A 20,746-nucleotide genomic window follows, 5' to 3' on the forward strand; every position below is an offset into this window, starting at 1 on the left:
GTGGTGTCCTGAAAAGCGCTTCTCCTTAACGAGCGGGATCAGCGATAAAGTTCTGAGTTATGTTCCAACTTCTGGAGTCGGTCGATCTACGTCGGTCACACTCTTCACTCCGCGCTCCGATCGTATTGCATAATGACGACCGCGTCGTTAGAGTCCCGTAACGTTGATTGATACAAAACGGTAGGAATCCCTCTGTGATTAAAGACTCTTTTGCACCTAAAAGCCGATTGGAGATCAACGGCCTCTCGCTCGCGGCAACGAAAGAACGATTTTGGCGACGAATCGCTCCATTTTCGACATACGAAGGCGATCGAAATGAGGAAATGGTTCAACTTGTCTCTGACTGACTACGTAAAGTTGCATAAATTTATCTTTCGTCATCAATCTTATAATAATAATCTATAATTAAATAGACAATTTTTGTTACACAAATATTTGTTAATAAAAAGAGATAATCTATAAAAAATTATATGTGTATAAAAAGTATGTATTTTTATAAATAACATAAAGATCAGACAGGAACAAACTTCATCGAATTTTCTGATATTTTAATATCGTTACAGCAAATTACCAGGAATTTGCTGTATGCGCAGCAAAAATTTCATTATGTCGTTATAATAAAATTCCATCGCATTGTAAATTAATCGTTGAGAATCTTTATCTCATTTTTTTAATTAATTAACTATATCATCGATTGTAGAATTAATTAACTTTGATATCAATTTTGTATTTTTCTAATAGCTCTCTGCCTCTAATAGATTTCAGTTTTAGCGAAAGTTCTTATATATTACGTAACAAGGCAATCTTATTACGTTCAATTTACTTTACTCGTCGAGTGTCTTTCGAGCCAATCAACGGCAACAGACCCATTGCTGATGCTTATACACTTTTTTAATTTAATAATGATGCGCAATAATGATAAAAATAAATGGCCAATTATAATGTTTAATAGTCCGGTAAAAGCAGTATTCCTTCGAAGGAGGAACACTTCGACGCTCTCGTTATAAATTCTTGTAAAATGAACTTAAATAATAAGATTCCCCAAGTTGGACGATAACTTCGGGTTTACGTAAAACTCGGCCAGGCAAACACAGAAGCGTGGCATTTTCAATTTATCGAGCAAACGCGTTTTTCGTGAGACTTTTGATCTCGTGTGTACATTAACGAACGAATTATATATGGCAGGACTGATCGAAAATTCTCAAAACATCTCGACGCGTTTCGTTCGTGTTTCCGTTTATCGGCAGGCGGATAAGCGTGAGAATATTGACGTACCGATGCCTCATTAACGTCTCCCATAATCGATACTCGGGGCGCGTCGTCGTCGCCGGCCCCGTGTTCCGAAACGAGCGCTGTCGTAATCGAAGTATCGGAGTGTCCGGGAAACGACAGGCAGGAAATAATAAGTCTCCCCAAACGGTCCTGTTTACAAGCTTTTTTATGCGACAATCGAATTTTCTGTGGCACCGACGGATGTCGTCGGACTCTAACTTCGCGTGGGAGTTTAGTGCCTCGTCTAAAGACTGAAAAGCTTATTGTTAGTGCCAGAAACAAGAAGTTTCTTCTGTAATCATTAAGGAGAGATTTATATGCTTGTTTAAACTTGGATTATTAATTTTCTTCTAATATTTTCTCTCTCTAAATATTTTTTCTACAATATATTGTATACATATATATATGTTGAAATTATTACGTATATATTTTAGGTATTTTCGAAGCCCTTTAAATAGGCGAATGCAATTCTATTTGATAATATTTCAATAAAAAAGACGAACAAAACCAGGATACTCGCATCGGCCTTAATTCGCGTTAATTCACAAACGAATGGTAATTACGAGAAAGCCCGAACGCAAATTCCTGTCATCTCAATTACGATAGAGAGGCGACAGATTTATTTTCTTGTCTAGATTGGTTTATATAAATTCGACGACATACGTACACATACACGCGTGGGTGGCGTCCTTAATCCGTCCCGCATCAATCACGGACAAATCACACCATGGTTTATTTTTTCTCCCGCGGCGGCTTCTTTCGACACTGTCTCCGCGTGACGGTCGGTTCACGCCCGCTCCCGTAAATCGTTCCCGAACGAGTTGCCGCGCATCCGTGAAATAGGAGGTCGGCCGGGCGACGCGGAAACCGCGAGCGACGAGGGTCGGCCACGCGGTTAAAGACCGCGCGTTAATCCAGCGAGTACACTAAGTATTATTTAGTGTCGGCGACCGGTGACAAGTCGATCTAATTTATATCCCGGCCGTCCCACGCTCGCAGAAATACACGAGGAGCGAGTTACGTTCGCGAGGCGAGCCGCAGATTCGCCCTGGACGTTCCCTGGAGAGGTTCCAACTGCGATTCAAATGACGGCAGTAATGCATTCGCGGCTCTGACGCTCGAATGGTTATATTATTCGAACATCTCGATTAGGTACCAAATTTTTGATTCCCAAATTTCGAGGATATCTGACATATTCGAGTTTTTACTGTGACTGATTAAACATCGAACTCTCTTACGTTTATTTTCACGGTTATGTAATTATTACGTAAAAAATTGAATTCTAAAATTTTAATCCTTCTACGGTTATTATATCGTGTAATTATAAATTATAAAATCAGTTTTCGAAGTTCATTTTACACGATCCATAATTTGGATCAACATGACGAAAAAATATAATTCGATTTATAATTTTATAAAATTTTATAAAATTACCATATAATCTAAAAAAAAATACAGAAAACGCAAAGCTTATATCGGAATACGCTCATCAGATTACATATATTATATCAGTTATTATATTATGTAATTATAAATTACAAAAACGGTTTTGACAAGATCCATTTGGATCCAATTTGGATCAATATGACGAAAGAGAATAATTTTATTTCAGAATATAATTTTATTTACAATTTTATATATATATATAAAATTTTATAAAATTATAAATTATAAATTATAAATTTATAAAATTTTATAAAATTACCATATGCTGTGGAAAATATTGTAAAAAAATTAAATACTAAGTAAGCACTAAATTAAGAATAATAATTACAAATTATATATAATGATAAAATGTACAGAGCATATATTAAGATACATATATATCAAATTATATGTATCAGAATATATAATATGGTCATACAATTGTAAATAGAATTTTATTCCGAATTATAAATTATCTAAAGCGCTCTTTATTTAATCATCTCGTTTGAAATAAATTTCAAATAATACACTTTTCACACACGTGAAGTGTGCGAACATGATCTGAAAAATTTGGATCACACAGGGATACGGTGATAATGAATCATCCTGCACCGCGCAGGGAGATACCTTATTTCAGTATATATGGCTTCAACCACCGAATTTATGTATCGGCTTGATTCCGGCCATTAATATTGCTCGCTCGCGATTTATCGCGCAACAACCAGCAGCGCTCGCGCGACTTGGCATCGGACAGAATTCCGCACTTATACTATATACCGCGTATCTCTTGCTGCTTCCCTCGAACAAAGGCAAACGGCAAACAAATCGGCTCTCATTTCGCGATAATTATGCGAACGGGGGTTATCGACCGACCTGGGTCGCCGCCAAAATAACTGAGATTTTTGGTAAAACGCAACGCGCGCTTGGCGCGCGACTAACGATTATTACATATTTATCGCTCGTCATAGTGAACTACACACACACACACACACACACACATAAAAGCGAGCGGACGAGCGCGTGCTTAATTAGCTCGATATACAACTGACACAACTATTACGTTTATAATAATGCGCATTACGAGATAATACAAATAATTGCTCGCGCTCGTTAACTCGCGCTTCCGCTCCACTGATACACCACTAGTAACGAACATCTCTTTCTGGCTTTATCTCGTAATTTTCACATACCAGATGTCTGTATGTGCTTGTATATATATGAGGGAGACAGATATATATATGGTTTTATAATCAAATTTAGTGTGCTAAATATGACTAAATTTTATCTATTTTTATATTTTATAATGAAATTTTTGTTCATTTATAATTAAGTAGCTGAATGTAGTTTTATATCAAAGAAATAAAATTAATAAATTCTAGTAAAATTTATTATTATTATATTCTTCTTTTACATTCGAAATATCTTCAATTCTCAAAGTTTAGTCTATAATCCCTTTTATACATATAAAAGCTGTCATAAAGCCATACGTGACTCACTCGTAGATATGTATAATCTCAGAGTCGTGTATAAACATGTTGGCCAGAATCTAGGATTATTACACAGATTCCTCTCCGTTTCACCCTTTTAACCAGCTCACATTCGAGCCAAACTCCCGCCCGAGTCGCTTTGGAACCGACAGCTTCGACGGAGATTTCCTCGTGTTGCGGCTCGAGTGCGTGTCTGCTCGTCTCACTCGACTCCCGTTTTGTTTGCGCAACGCGGTTACTCGAGGGGACCACCGAGGATCCGAGACTGTGACACCAACCTCGGCCTCTCCTCGGGAGGAGCAATCTCAGTGTAAGACAGAGATCAAGGGACGCATTTATATGGAAAGTCAGGGACGGATCTACTTTGGAAAGAATAACGAATCTTAAATAATTTCATCAGACTTTTTTTAGAGAAAAATACTTGCCAAAAATTTGTCAATTATACTCTTTTTATTCTATATTATAATATTTTTTTAAGGAAATAGTCGCAAAATATGCTCTAGTTTTGAAATTATGGGACGGATAATTTTCATTCAAACTGTCACACGATGTATACATGTATAGTAAAATATTTTTATGACAGTAAACATTACTAGTATAATAGTGTTGTACGGTTAATAAGACAAAAAATTATCAGCCCCGAGAAAAATAATCGTCCGTCCCTATAAGAAGAAAAGAAGGAGAGGAAGAGAGTTAGGCTCAGCCTCCGTAATCAAACAACGATCTACGCCCCTTAATCACCGAGTGACTGTTGTTGCTCCTTGATTCGTTTCGCGGGGTGTGGCGGTTCGTTTGCGTTGCGTGGGGTTGAAACAGCTGCGAGTGACACCCCTGCGTGTGCTTGTACCCTGTGTCGCGGTGTTGCTTTCCACTTTCTCTCTCTCTCTCGCTCTCTCTCTCTATATCTTTCTCACACTCTGCCGAGCCTTTGTTGCTCTCTTCTTTTTGCCTCTCTTTCTGCCTCTCGCTCCCAACAGCCCTATACATAATTACCGCGACTACCACTCGCGTTTGTGAAATTTGCATTATCGAGCCGCCTCTCGTGCGATAGGGCGGGGCCGAAATCCTGCGACGAGATTATTAAGGAATCAATCACACTTTGTCGTATAGGATCTTTTCGTTGATCAACAAAACTCGTTGCGAGTACCGTCATCGTTTCCATTGTATACTCTAATAAAATTTCGGGGTTTTTCAGACCTATTTCAGTAGCGTTATTTGAATGGAACGAGTCGCAAGCTGCGTTCAGAATTTTAGAAGAGAAGAATCCGCGAAAAATTCGAATGAGATGTATTTAAATGCATGTGTGCACCTCTTACATTCAAATAAGTTTTCAAATCAATTTGTTAGTAAGTTGTATAACATATGCAACAAATGATCTCGACAAATAATCGCTGCGTCAATCATTATTAATTTATAATTTTAATTTATATTTTATTTCAATTGCATACGTTGGTTACACAATTATTTTATAATAAATGAATTTTTTTTAATACCAAAAGTTTCACGTAGCAATTTTTAAAGATAAGAATTATTATTGTTACTGCTAAAAATATCAAATATTTCAGTTTTATATATAATGTAAAAATAATACAAGTTAAGCATACATCGGTTTTTTATTTTAAATTTTTATATGTAGTTTTCATAAAAAAAAATATTACAAATTTAAAATGAAAAAGTCGATTTGCTTCATTTATGTGCTAAGCTCATATTATTTTTATATCGTAATAAAATTAAATTTTGATTCCCAGCAGCGGCAAATTATATATATATATATATATATATATATATATATATATATAAAATTATTATATAAAAATATTTTTAACAATTTTATATGTATAAAATATATTTATTTATATATATACAATTATCCCAAAATACATGCGAAAATAATTTCTCGGCACGCGTCTGATACTTTGTCATTTATGAGTCTCAGTCACAGTTTTTTTTATATCGTTTCTCGTAAAGAATCCGTTCTCAACTTCCTTTAAATATCAAGTTTACCTTCCACTTTCAGATCCATTGAATTTTTCTTTATTCATAGGCGTTCGCCGTTGCATCTCGGTATGTAACCATTAAACAGGAATAAAGGCGGAAACCGGATTCCTGTGCGACACTCACGAACACGCTACGTATGGATACCTCATACAACAGTATACGACGAACAAAACTTTCGTAACTCTGCCGGATCCTCCGTATAGAGCATTATTTATTTTACGCTTTTTTTTTCCGTCGATTCCACCTCTCGAGATTCAAACGCGGAGGCGTTCGGGATGTCTTGTCGATCCCTTATCTTCCCACCCAGAAATCACACGCGATATCAATGTTATCTCAATGGATTTGAATAAGCTGCGATTATATATTTCACGCAACGCAGTTGGAAAAATAATGTCTTAGTCTAATGATTAATGTATGTAATGATTTCTTTCCCTTTTCAACAAAACAATGTTTATTAAAGCTTTTACAAAAAAAAAAAAAAAAAAGTAAATGTCTTCCTTTCGAGTCTTCACATTTATATTTATGAACCTTCTTTCGAAACCTTTTTACGATTCCGTTTGTTGCTCTAACTTTGCAACCCTTTCTCAAGCGGAGAAAAGTCGGTCCATCACGTCATTTTTTTAGGAGGTCTACGCGACTATGTATTCATCCCCCGCGCAGATAAAATCGAATTAAAAGAATAATAATAACGCATTCGGTCTTCGTTACGGACATTGTGCGCGCGAGAGAGCCGGCATCTGTCGCGCCCTATGGGGGATTCCACGGTGTTACGTTCCACGACGGTGTGTACCCCCTTTTCTCACCCCCTTCCCCCTTCATCCACGCCCACGTGGAAGCCGCGCGTGGTTGGCGTGCTGTAAAAGGGCTGCGAACGCTTGCGCGCTTTCGAACGAAATGAAACTGATATGTATGCAAATCACTCGTATCTCTATGTATGAGAGGCGGAAACATTGCGTATCCACGCGCGAAAAACGCCCGCCGTTACATGCGTCGCGACTTTGCTCGCTCGCGGCTTTATTCGCCGGTAAACAAGCGAACTATCACACGGCTGAAATGAGTTTACACCGTTTACGTCACATCGGCGATCGCGAATGAAAAATGAAGGTTTTTCCCGCTCGTTCGCTTTTCTTTCTCTCGCTCGCTCGCTTCGGACGATTTCGCGTGAGATAAATCGTTTAAAAAGGTGTACAAGAATACCTCGAAGATTTTTTTTTTTTCCCCCAGAGAGGCAAGAAAATTTAAAATTGATTTTTTCGCGCGACAAAAAATTTTCTTTTCAATTCGTTCGAATTCGACACGAACGGCCTATATACAGTCTTTATACGCACGCGTGACACACGCTGTTTTTTTTTTTTTTTTCGCGAGGAGGTACGTCATCGCTTCCTGCGGATGTTTTGCATATTCGACATTGCGAATAAAAGATACCGGAGAGTGGTTTATACCGCAGTCGCAATGCAATTCAATACGATCGGCGTGGCACGCCGCGACGATGCAGGCATTCGCGGAATTACCAAGCGGTTATTATCCGAGCCGCGATTGTCGTTGTTATTAATCAGTCGTTAACGCTCCCCGGTTCGTGTATCACAATTTATGCCGAATACCTTGCGTGCGCGATACGCTTTACGAGAGTGTTTAGCGAAAGCGAATACGCGATTGGAAGGTAGAGAGAAAGAGAGAGAGAGAGAAAATATGCAGAGATTCCGAAACGAGATATGAATTTAAAAATGGATATTAAAATTAATTTAGAGATGGCAGATATGAAAATTTTGCAAAGACATTAAAATATATGTACGTGCTGCAGATGTAAATATATTTGATGCGAGCTATTAAAAAAATTAAAAGGATATCTACCATCCGAAAACACTTGGGAAATCTGACTGAATTATCTACGAATTATCTACTGGATAAAAATTTTTGAAAAATTCAAAGACATTTCGTAAAATTAGGAAAAGTAAAAATATTTCAACCGCGTGTTAACATAGAATTAATAGAATTTTTTATAAAATTTCCTTGAATTGATATTCGAAAATTTACTCCTAATGCATTTCGACAAAGGCTTCGTTCAACGCACTCAAATATCATCTGTCCATGACGATCGCCGAATGCCGGCGACCATCATCCCTTATCATTGCTTCCCGGGAGGACACGCGTTTACGTTTCGCCGATCGCGAGCCGTCAGGCGCGATGCTGCGCGCAAACGTTGATTTTCTAAGACCGATTGTCCCGCGTTATCGCGCCTCACATACGCACAGGGTGTCGACTGTCATCGGTCGCAACAACTGCCGCTTGTTTCCCGGTAGTAGAACGGGTTATCGGCCGTCTCGCATGAACGCGTCGTCGTTATCATAATGCAAACACGCGTGGCGCGATACGCGAGATCGTCGGAGGTGTTACGTTGTCGCAGTATCGCTAATCGTCGTCCTCGCTTGTTCCATGGACTGACGTGGGCTCGCACACGCAAGGAACGCGATATATCGATTGCACGCGACGTCGTATTCGATGGACGTGCAGTTGGACGCTTTACCTTCTTCGATATCGTCATCGTGAAGGTATGGGCATTCATAAGGCTCGAGGAATACAACGAAGTACGCGGATGATATTTCAGAGACAGACTCTTCGACGAAATTGCAGTTGGTCTTATCCGAAGGGAAAATGTCAAGGTATATTTATATTTATTCAGAAATAAAATATTGAAGAAAAGAGAGAGGACGATTTCTCAATTTATTTCTGAAAACACACATAAATGGATCGATTAGCTAAAAATTCATTAGCTTCGGTTACTAATCCACTCTCCACGTAAACGCGGAATCAGGCTTTTGTATCGGAAACAGAATAATTGACTCCCGCGGGTGTGCCGATCGTAATAAACAGGAAATTCCGTCCCCGAACAACTTCTTCTCCGATTTTCGGAATAAAATAAAGTCGCCCCCGGGGGCGGCGTTTCCCTATTCTGCCAACCGCTACGTTCTCGCTTACAAGCGCCGACTTGCCACTCACCGAAATTACTTTCGCACAATCGAATCCGACTGCGAGCCGCGATGACGCTGTCTCGCCGCGAGGGTCGAGACAACGAGGCCTTCAGAGACGCCCCACGACATACACACACTCGACGTGAAACGAGATTAACCCTATAGAAATAGCAAACCTGGTCCGAAAAGTATGCGGGATTTCCCCGCGTTTCGCGATAACTGCATTTACTCCACTTGGCTTTAGTACTTTCATCGTACTTTCGAATGATTCCTAATTAGTCAATATATTTAGAAATAGACTGCAAAAGTTACAAAACGCACGCTATACGTAATATTTTGATATTAGAACTGTACATTTTTCCTAATAAAATTTCTAAACGGTTTCATTTTTTATAAATTACTTATATGTTATATGTGACATTTATTATGACATTAACTATACAATATGTTATAATGTGAGTGTAAAAAGTATATTGCATTTAATGAAGAAAAGTTTATGCACACTTTTTTAAGATTATAAAGAAGATATCTCTATTTTTTTTTGCCGCCGTTAACTTTTTTCTCTATCGCCTGATCGCGTCGTCGGGTAAACAGCTTGAATAAACGCCCGTGATTGGATCGATGTATGCGCATCTGGCTACTAAATAAGGGGGTGGGGTTCGTTTTTTTTTTCATCGACTGGCATCAGCCGGGAGAGATCGAAATTCCACCCTTCGCGAATCTCGAGGCTCGAAAGCGCACCCTCCTTCGTACATAAATTTAGTCAGCTACCCGCGATTCTGTGCAGTTTCACTCTCTCTTTCGTGCCTTCCCCTCTCTCCTTTTTCCTAAACCGATTTCCCATTATAGAGTACAATGACGTTACAACCATCCCTTTCTGTTTTTTTCATAGACTTGATACTGATGAATTTCTGAAGAGACTTGGTATCTTTTGGAAACGTCTAATGTATAATTTGATTTAAAAGTCGAACCGCAATGTAAGCAGCAATTTTCAAGATTCGAGATAATACGAGGTGTTTCGAAACGTTTGCAGAAAACTTCAAGAATGCGTTCTTTGCATGAATTTCGAGTTAACTTTCCTTCCCTTTTAACCGAATTATAATTACAAAGTTGCATAGAACTGTAAATTAAATATTATACTTTCTTTCTCAAGACTAAACTTTAGAGATTGTAAATATACAACAAAATCTTATCCTGTAATTAATTTCAAGTTGCCTTTAAGAACATAGTAATACAAAATTTAATTATCATAATATATACAGTTAAATATTTAAAAGTTACGAAAAAATGATTGTGTAATCAAATTTTTAAAAATTTTTCTAAGTGCTTTGCGTTTAGGAAAAATAAAGCATCAGCACAAAAAATCTACGTCTACAATTTTGTAAAATTACAATTTATAATGTAATAATATTTTTAATATAAATAATATATTTAAATTATAAGAATATCTTTTTACATCCATTTAATACAAACTTTGCGATTGTAAATTAAGAAACTACTTTTTCGTGTGGTAAAGTTTATCATTTCAAATTCCAGTCGATCTTGTGTCGGCAAATCCATTGCAAAAATCCTCATAGAGAAGACTATTGCGCAACCGACCGATAGAAAATTAAATTACCCACCTTTGTGGTCATCAGTTTTTACACACGTTTGCCATCTCGTTATTATCTCTCTTTCTCTCCCTTTCTTTCTATTTCTGTTGCGGTGACGACCACCGGCGGAAAGAGCGAGCAATCTTTGGCGGAAAACAACGCGCCGAATAATTTATCGGTGGTGGACCCGGGTTGGCGAGAGAGCGAGCAAGGGCGAGACCATTCTGTTATCTATCACTCGAACGTGCCAGTTGCTCACGAGATACGTTACTGGTTCCAATCGAAAACAAAGCTGCGAAATAATCGAGTAGCTACTATAAAACTACGACGATATTACATATATTATAACATCACTAAATTTAAAATTTTTGTTCGCTGTAATTACATTTATATATTTTTTTTAACGTTTTTTAAATTCTGATAATTTTTAGAATAATTACTGTTGGGAGAAGCGCGCGCATATTTTCTTTTCAAACTATATTATTTGTATTTTATTTAAATATAATCAAATATAGATAGAATAGTATAAATCTGAAATATAACAGGTATTTTTTTATTGGATTCTAAATGGTTAATGCGAAAAAATAATTCATTCTTGTAATTAAAATATTTTAAATATTTATAATTTTATCTTTGATTTTACAAATCAGAAATAATTACTTCAGATATAGGTTTTTCTCATTAACCAATTATTTCATTATTAACAGCGGAATACTTAAATTTTCTACTTTTAATGAATTTATATTCTATTTATTTCTCACTCTTACGTCTCTTTAATCCATTTTTATTCATGCGTTGCATCTTTTATCATCAAAATTGCACAAACTTTTTCAATTAATTAATGTTTCTTATTATATATATATATATATATATATATATATATATATAATATCATATTTAAATTTAAAATAATATATAAGATACTAAAAATATAAAAAAATAATATTGAATGAAAAATGATCAGAGTGCAAGTTCGATAATTTTAATTATTATTTCGTATAAGAATTTCTGAGAATTCTCTTTTAAAATTATTATGTCAATAATTTCATTTATCGTACTCTTCCCATTTGTACTAAACAACTCTTGTATTTAAATAATTATGTTTAATAATCCTTGAAATATATTCGCCTGATTAATTAACGTATCTTTTTTTAATAAATTCAAACAATTACCTGATATCTGAATGAGAATTAATTAACGAGGTGCAAGGTTTAATCCGGTTCTCCAAGATGCATTCGCGCGCGATACAAAAGGGGTCGTTGAAGAAGGGGTTTAAAGCTTAACGTTAAGCCAAACAAACGAAAGCATTATTGCGCGCGTGCCGTTAAAATACCGCAGCCACTATAAGCGTTACGAAGGCGGTTCTTCGCGTCACGGATCTCGGAGTTCGCGTATTCGAAGAGTAAATCACGTCGTCGCGCACCAAGATTTCTCATCCGGCACTACGTAAAGCCGTTGGTAGATCGTTGCTAACGCGAGTATCTCGCTCGCTTTATCGCCGGCACGTGAGTCTTTTGGAAACGGCCTGTAACCCGCTGTATACACACACTCGGTCAACGTAACCCGCTCGAACTTATTTACGGAAAATAAGTCAGAATCACGAAGAACGGAGTGGAAAAGGAAGGGAAGATCGCTTCTGTAGAATCGCTCGCTATCTAAGAAAGTAATTTGTAAATCTTAATTTAAAAGGGATTCAACGCGTCGCTTCGCTCGTTGCTTCTTGTTGACTGTTTTCTTAAAACATTACGTAAGGCAATTTTTTTTAACACGACATTACCTTACCGTTTTATCCCTATGGGAACAAAATAAACCTATTACAATGTTTTACATTGTTGTTCCACGTATAACTTTTGTCCCACCTAATCCTCTTTGGTCAGAACGAACACAGAGAGCGGTGATCGAGGAGAGGAAAAGAAAAAAGAGGAAAAACGAAAACACAAAAGAGAAAGAGAGAGAGGAAAATCCCGCGCGCGATAGAGACCCTCCTCGTTCTCGCCTTCGTTTTCTCGGGGGACCGGAAGGTGCGGGGCCGAGGAGATATCGCAACAGAACTAATCAACGCGAGGCGGGAGCGATTTCTCCGTTTCCCCATTTCTACCGGGGAACGGCAAGAGAAAGAGAGAAAGGGGGATAAAAAATAGTTCCGGGCGATAATATCGCCCGGCGAGAAGATAGAATCCTTTTTCCCCCCATGTCCCCCGAACTCCCGAGGGAGGGGAGCTTGCCGCGTTTTAATCTTGAATTTAAAAATGTTGCCAGAGTGCTTTTACTATCTTCCCAGCGGACAAAATCGAAGAATATCGTCGCGCTTTTACACATGGTGTATTATAATAACGCGCTACGGGATTCAAAGCGATTTCTGACGAGATATAATCCCGACCCCCTTTCCACCCCTCGAAATGGGGACCAAATGACGGAATGTGATAAGACCGCGGAGTAATACGCAACGGAGAGACTTTAAGGAGAGGAGATTGGACGGAGAATAAAAATGGAATGCAAATATCAATATAAGTTTGCCGAGTTAGAGTTGGACGTCGGCGTGTTAAAAAAGTTACGATGGAACGTCTACAATCTTATACCATTCATATATGCTGCTCGCTAAGAGCTGAAGTTCTCATATTCCAAAAAACGATTTAAATATCTTCTAATTACATATATTAAGAAAATTTGATGTTTAAATACTGTCGAAGAGAGATCTCGCGCATCAGAGTTTCGCGATAAATTAAAGTAATGCAATTATTTCGATGTTTGCTATGTATTCCTTATATAAGAGATCTCTCTTTCAAGATCTCTTATTCGCGATTATGATTTATTCTCGATTATGATTTGCGCTAAATATCTGAAATGGAGTATATCCGATATAGAATTGCGCAAAGCGTGGCGATTAACTCGATCGTCTGAACGCATCGCTCGCTCCCTCGGGGAGGAAACACATTCGTATCTTTGTAACGAACTCATCCACTACCGGACTAATGACCGCTCGAAATCGCTTGGGTACACACTATGCCCTTTAACGTTAGCGCACCGCGCGTGTAGTATGTATACTCGCGCTTACGCGAATCATCGTTACTGCCGTGTAAACCGCTCGGGTAAACTCACGCTAGCCGTGCATAATTAATTTGGCGCGCGAGTCGTGCAAGAGCGAGCACGCATCGGACCGATCGATTCGATCGAAACGCGCTTCCAGCTAAACTACTATCGGCCAGGAAACGCGCATTCGATCCTTTCTGCTGCAAGCGACGCAAATTGGGTCGCGTCTTGGAAGGAAACTGCTCCGTCTAAGGTATACTAATGTAATTAATGTATTTAGTACACTCACCAATGTGCAGCGCCAGTAACTAGATGAACGTGCAATCGGGACATTTAAATGCATCATCAACGTCCTCTCCTTGCTGCTTCAATGTACATCACCGTCCTTTCTCTTACTCTCTGAAAGTATTAAAATGATACAAGTTTATTACCGAAGCAAATGGCTAAAATGCTGGTAAATTAATGAAAGCTATAAAAACCCATGTCGTTATATTCTGTTAAGTGTGCAAATGTTATGTGTGACTTTCAGATATAGGTACTTCACATTAATTGTATATATGTTTTTAAAAAATAATGTATATCTAAAATAAAATCTGAACAAGATTTAGACTGCTCAATTGCATTTATACGAAATGATGCTGGCGGTCACTCTTAAATTCTTTTTCCGTCTCTCTTTTTCCTCTCTGTACTTTATGCGAAAAAAATTCGTTTGTCGTACGTAATACATATGCAAAAGTACAAATGAAAATTGTCGAATTTTGTACCCCGCTGAGTTGAGAATTGTAATTGAAAAACTCGGTCGAATCTGCCACAAATAGGGGCGCTCTTTAGGCGAAGCAATTTTTTTCTTGCCACTCAACAAACCGATTCGAGTGGGTCGAAAGTTTCTGTTGGGTCCACTCGATTGCGCTTTCGTCGCAGTTCTCACTTTGAGTCAGCTGCTCTTGCTGTTCGATTCTACATCCCGGTACCCCGTCATTCTCACACTAATTCATGACTCAGCCGAGCAATTAATCAAGTTCATTCGCATCGTCCGTAATTTCGTTCGGTCCATCGCGATTTGACCTCCGCGACTAGACGTCGTAAATAAGTATTCGTTAACTTGATAGGATCCTGCGAAATTCGTGATTGGAAATAAATTGAGCAATGTGCGATCGAAATTTAAAAAAATGTAATTAAAATAATATATATATACAGAGTGTCCAAAACCTCCACATTTTATTTTAAACGCTGATTTTATTTGGAATTGATTTTTTTTAATGAAAATGTCGAGGAAAGTCATTTTTTGCAAGTTTCCAATTTTTGTTATTAATATATATGTAATATTTTAGAATATAGTATTAGAATTTTTCTTATATAATGTTATATTTTTGCTGTATTATATATATATATATATATATATATATATATATATATATATATGTATGTGTGTTTTTGTTATTTATGGAAAAGATATGCATAGTTGTTACTTCAACAAAAATTAATCAAACGCAACGAATAATACAGCATGTAGTGTTGCATTATACAGGAATGGGGGGGGGTAGTAATATATATATAAATATACTACACACTAATTAATAAGTAACTAGTACACTACTGTAACAGATTATTACATCGCTATTATATCATAAACGCTTGAAACTTTCGCCGTAATAATTCGAGTGTGTAATTTATGCTGCGTACGATGTAATACGAGCAATGCAAGCTAATCGCATCGTACACGGGATAAGACGGGGATGAACTCCGACATCGGTAAGATTGTTTTAGGAACTCCAAGACATCAGCTGCGCTGTTTGTTAAACATCGCTCAAGCTGTCAGCGTGACTGTGGGTGTTCGAACTTGTGCGTTCCAACATCAAAGCCTGTATATGTACTCATCGCGTAATAAATGCGGTTACTTGAATTTCACTTCGTTTCTTAACATTAAATGCACAATTCCCATATACAGTAATATTATATAAGTCCCATATATAAGTTCATATTCCTGATAATCAATAATTTCAAGAAAACTGTGCTTCTGCACCTTTAAATATTAACATGCTAGACGAGACGTCTAGCATGTTAATTAATTTATATATTGATTTTTTTAATATATATTAATTATAAATGCATTATCTGTTAAAAGAATTTTAATAAAAAATGAAAGAAATAATAATGAAAACCAGACTTTTATATAAAAAGAAATTAGATCAAATAATCGTAAAATAGATCAAATAGTCTAAAAATGAAGGTAAAAGATAGCGCTAAATGCATTTAGAGGCTTCATTAAAAAATATAAGGCAAAAAAAAGTGGCCTTTATTTTTCGAATATCTTTCTCCCTTTATCGTCCTTTCCAGTGCAAACCTCTTAATCCGCGATTAAACTCGCGACAGGGACTTATCGACGCTAATGAGGCGGTAACGAGAAAAAATCTCGGACTCGAGATTATCGCGATCGTCGACAGTATAATGTTATGGACTGATACTAACGGTGGGTTCTTTTTCATCGAGTCATTTTTATTAAGAACCCGTCGCGAGCGAAAATTACTTTTGTCCCCGTAATTGGCGCGCGAACGGATCGGAAATTTTGTGTTATCGACAGTTATTAATGATTCCTCCTGCCCCCTCCCCTTCTCTATTTACCTGTCTTTTTAATGTTATTATTACAAATTTATCTTTTCTTCGCGGAAAGGACTTTGATATAATTTAATCAATAGACACAATTGCAATTTTACAAAGATTATAAAAAAGATATTTCTGTTGTGTGTTTATTCTTATATATGTATCTCTATGCATAATTTTAGATGCAGTTAATAACTACACATTTCATATAATTTTTTATAATTTAGTATATAAATCTACTACGCTTTTTAACTTGCAAACATTGACAAGCTCACTACAATTTATCGATGCTCCATATTTTTAGCGAAGACTGCAGGTAGGTTACGTTAATTTATCTACCATCACGAATTTATACGGTTGACAATATATTCTCATCACGTCCACGTACACATATACGTATGTCTCTTTGAACACGCTGCGCAGAATACAAAAATATAATTCACATTTCCTCATATTGATATAGTAGCGACGCGAGTTCACTCTCGCGTTATTTTTTTTTTTTTTATATCTTTGTAAAGAACTGTCAGATAGTCCGGAAGCGGACGTCAACGTTCGGAGTAACGGGAGGTCCATTAATACAACGCGGCGATCCTAATCGCCGTACGTCGCAGCTAGTTTAAGTATCTCGTCCGTCGCGCTGTGAAACGATGAATCGATGGCACGGAGGATGGTCGTGAAATTTAATCGGTCGAAAAGTTTTTAACGGCCTTTCGAGAGACTTTAGCCGTTCGAGGCTGTCGCGATAGATCCGATCGCTAGTTAAAGTGGATGAAGGAAGAAGCCGCCGATAACTCGATCGCGTTTTCGCTCTTTAACACCTATAAGGCTTGATGCAAGGCTTATATATAACAGCGGTTGTGTTTTATTCGTTACAAATTGTAACGAGTTATGTGTTACATCTATCATCGTTGAATCAACTTCCTCATAAGTTAATCAAGAATACTTAATATTTTTAAATTATAATATTAGAGAGATACGCGAAATTTCTTGCAAATTTGCGCGACACTGACGTCTTCAGATGGTAGCAATAATTGTTCGCTCTACGTGCTTGCATATTAAATAGCATACGATGCCAACTTGGATGTCGCTCAATAAAATACGTGTAAAAAGGTGTTTCTCTCTTGAGTCGGTTACAAGAGTGTCGAGCCGGGGAATCCGTGTCGTCGTGTGTAACTAAAGTTGGCCACACATCTGCCGACGCTATTTTATAAATATTTATATCCACACGGAGGCCTGGTATATTTAGTCGTCGACGTAGCCGGTGCCGCGGAATCGCGGAATGACGGCGGGCAATAATTTCCCCGCCGCGTGATATTTTTAGAGCGAGGTTTCGACTTTTTTTCCCCCCCTTATGATACCTTACCTTCGTCTCTTGTCCGTCGGCACTTACTCGATTCCTCGTTTTTCACCTCTCGGTATATGTATAATACGCGACGTGTTTGTTCGACACTGCACGGCGGCTAAATAATTATGATAATTATACCGAGCGTAGCCGAAGAAGATTTTGCCAGTGACGTCTGATTCCCCGCGCGTTATTTACATAATTATGCCGGAGCGAGATGGTCGCGCGATTAGCGTCCTGTTAATTAAACGCCACCGAGACGACGCAACCGATGGATGTCAATCACGTGCGTCTTTGGCGATGAGATATGTCGTCGTTTAGCGATAGAAAGGAGAAGCGAGCTAATCGCGAGGATAATTGGAGGATTTTTACGCAAGGATAACCGAGTGTCTCCGTGGCAAAATGAGAAATAGGACTCTGAAGATTTCCCTCGGGAAAGGAATGCGATGAGAATGTGTTTCTGTCATGAGAATCATTTGTAAAACAGATTTTAACAAGATTTTATATTAATATATATTATACAACAGAGAATATTATATATATCCTTTTAAAAACTCGAGGATATTACTCAAATTAACTTTAATGTTTTCTTATATTTGTACATAAAATTCCAATAATTTTAACGATAGTTTTAAAAAAAATTAGAGATATAGAAAAAAATAATCCGGAAAAAATTGCGTTTCAACAAAGATAGAAAGTACAGACAGCCAGACGGCGAGTTATTAATGATATTGCAGTGAACGTACGATTAGAATCATCTATATTAATGGAAGTATATATATTTAAATTTTTTACGACTCTCTCTCAGGAAAACGTGTGATTTTAAAAAAATATTCAACGTAAAGAATATATTAAAGGAGAAGTTTCGAGTGATGATTAATTATAAATTACCAGATTTACACACGAAAGTAGTTCCTCTATAGTTCTCTCTCGACGTTTAAAATGTCGTGTACGTCGCGTTAATTGAAATACTCTCCCGAGGAGAACTTGCGGCCTAAATTATTTTGCATACGTGTGTCTCATGAAGAACAACGTCACGCCACGTGCACAGAAGAGTCGTAGCTAGATGCAGCCGCTGCCTCTGGCTGGGTAGCTTTTATCGTACATAGGCGTGTGTACTCATTAATAATTTATGTGCCAGTAACCGTTACGTATAGCGGATATACGCGGCGTGTCCTCCGGTCTTACTCTACGCGAACGCCACGACGCCACCATTCGGTGTACACGAATTTCAGATGAGTGTTTAAGTCGAACGGCGCTCGTAATTCTTTTCCTCTAACTGGACGATGTTTGATCTCGCAATTTTCTTTCGCGAAATTTGCATATTTACCAGTCGCCGTTTGTCGAATTAATTGTAAGACGAGATGTCGTGTTCCAAGTATCCTGAATCTATTTTCTATATAATTCAAGATTTTAATTTTAATATTAGAAATTTCTCTGGTAAATTTAAAAATTTTTTTATTAAACTATATAAAATAAAATTATAATTTGAAAATTATCCTATTTTATAAGAAATTTTATAATTTTTAAATTTCGAATCTCTAAATAAATTAAAATTGAATAATTGAAATTTTTATTAAAAATATTGAAAATAAATAGATTTTTAGGTATATCATATCTATTCTTAGATACACCGTGATTCTCTTTTATGTTGATACCGAAAGCGAATTTAAAGGGTTTCTTCGTGTTCGCATGCATAGTTTCGCACCCTCTTCACGATGCGCGTCTACTTTAACCCCCGACGCACAAACGGCTCTTCGCACCTACCCCTTCGAGATTGTTCGAAATCCTCTTAGCTCTCGAATAACGATCGCACGTAAGTGGAAGCCATGCGTGTGCTCGATGGTCGAGCGGAGTCGAGAATCACTTGTGCCGCTTAAGTTCTTTTACAGTGTCGTCGTTGTATTATCTCCGCTTTTCCTTTCTCCGCTCAAATTTATATCTGCGCTATTGTTGCTTAATATCATCCACAATAATTTATGTTCTGCGATGCTTTTTTTTTATAAAAATATTAATCAAAAAAAACTTAAAAGCGGATTTTGCTTTGCTCTTTTTGGATTTTTATCCAGTTTAGAATATGAGTATAATTTTAAAAATATGAAAAAGAATGAATATAAATTTTTGCAAAATATAGGATGACGACTATCTTCTAATATTATGTATATTTTTCCATATTTCAAAGGACGACGCAATGAAAACAACCCGCGATTTGAACGTCTCTGGTATATTGAAGCCATGAATCGATATCGTTTTTCGATCACGCGGACATCCTTTAGCGGAAACCGGAATATCACCCCTGCAACTGACATTTTCGTCGCTCCGCGAAAGTTCGCGGCATAAGAACCCGTGGACGGGGATGGGAGACTTCTCTTTGCAGAAAAAGACTCGTGGCGCGCCGAGTTCTATCTTAGGATTCCAGGAAAAACGCGGGAAACTCATTGGAAGCCTGAAATTTTAATACCTCTTGAAAATTTCGCTGAGCTTCTAAGGTAGACTTTTCCAATCCGGCGAGTGTCAAATCAAAACTTACACGTTCAAATCTTTCATGCACGCCCTATTTCTTTCACGTACATTAATCTTTGACATTGACTAAGTATATATAATGCATATTTCGAGTGATTAATTTTTTTATTTGTCAATATATATCATTGATGCTAATTTATAAAAATCCTAATTCATACAGATAGAAAAAATTTGTTTAAAAATAAAAAGAGAAGAGAAAAATTGAATAAATGATTGACGCACAATTGCATAAATAAATAAAAGCAAGATAATTAATAAAAAATTCATAAGAAAGTCATATCGTATAGAAATTCTGCAAAAGATTCAAAGAAGTTAATACCAAATATTGATTAATTCTCCATATTTCCAGGCATACATAAAGTTTACCTATTAAGATTATTTATAAAAAACATATATAAAATATTTTAAATTCTTATCACTCTTATATCATTTAAAATTATCATTTTATCAATGATTTTTTTCTATGTGATTCTCTCACAATGCACGAAAATTACGATTTTCTAGTGG

The 20,746-nt window shown here is 37.0% G+C and overlaps 1 protein-coding gene and 1 long non-coding RNA gene across 5 annotated transcripts in view; one reads left to right on the plus strand and one right to left on the minus strand.

Annotated features, from left to right (window-relative positions):
- LOC145934112 (uncharacterized) overlaps positions 1 to 20,746 on the minus strand; it is a 318,213-nt gene that overhangs the window by 256,327 nt on the left and 41,140 nt on the right. For both annotated transcript variants that reach the window (XR_014424992.1, XR_014424991.1), the window contains exon 4: positions 14,063 to 14,172. This is a non-coding gene — a long non-coding RNA (uncharacterized LOC145934112). The remainder of the gene's footprint in view (positions 1 to 14,062; positions 14,173 to 20,746) is intronic.
- The window catches only part of Pxb (putative Hedgehog signaling attenuator pxb), a 499,142-nt gene that overhangs the window by 83,700 nt on the left and 394,696 nt on the right, over positions 1 to 20,746 (plus strand). The gene's annotated exons all lie outside the window — the stretch shown is intronic.

The sequence above is a fragment of the Prenolepis imparis genome, unplaced genomic scaffold (genome assembly GCF_030444845.1).
Source record: "Prenolepis imparis isolate NDT839.2.m4 unplaced genomic scaffold, iyPreImpa1.0 SCAF_3, whole genome shotgun sequence".
NCBI classification, from domain to species: domain Eukaryota; kingdom Metazoa; phylum Arthropoda; class Insecta; order Hymenoptera; family Formicidae; genus Prenolepis; species Prenolepis imparis.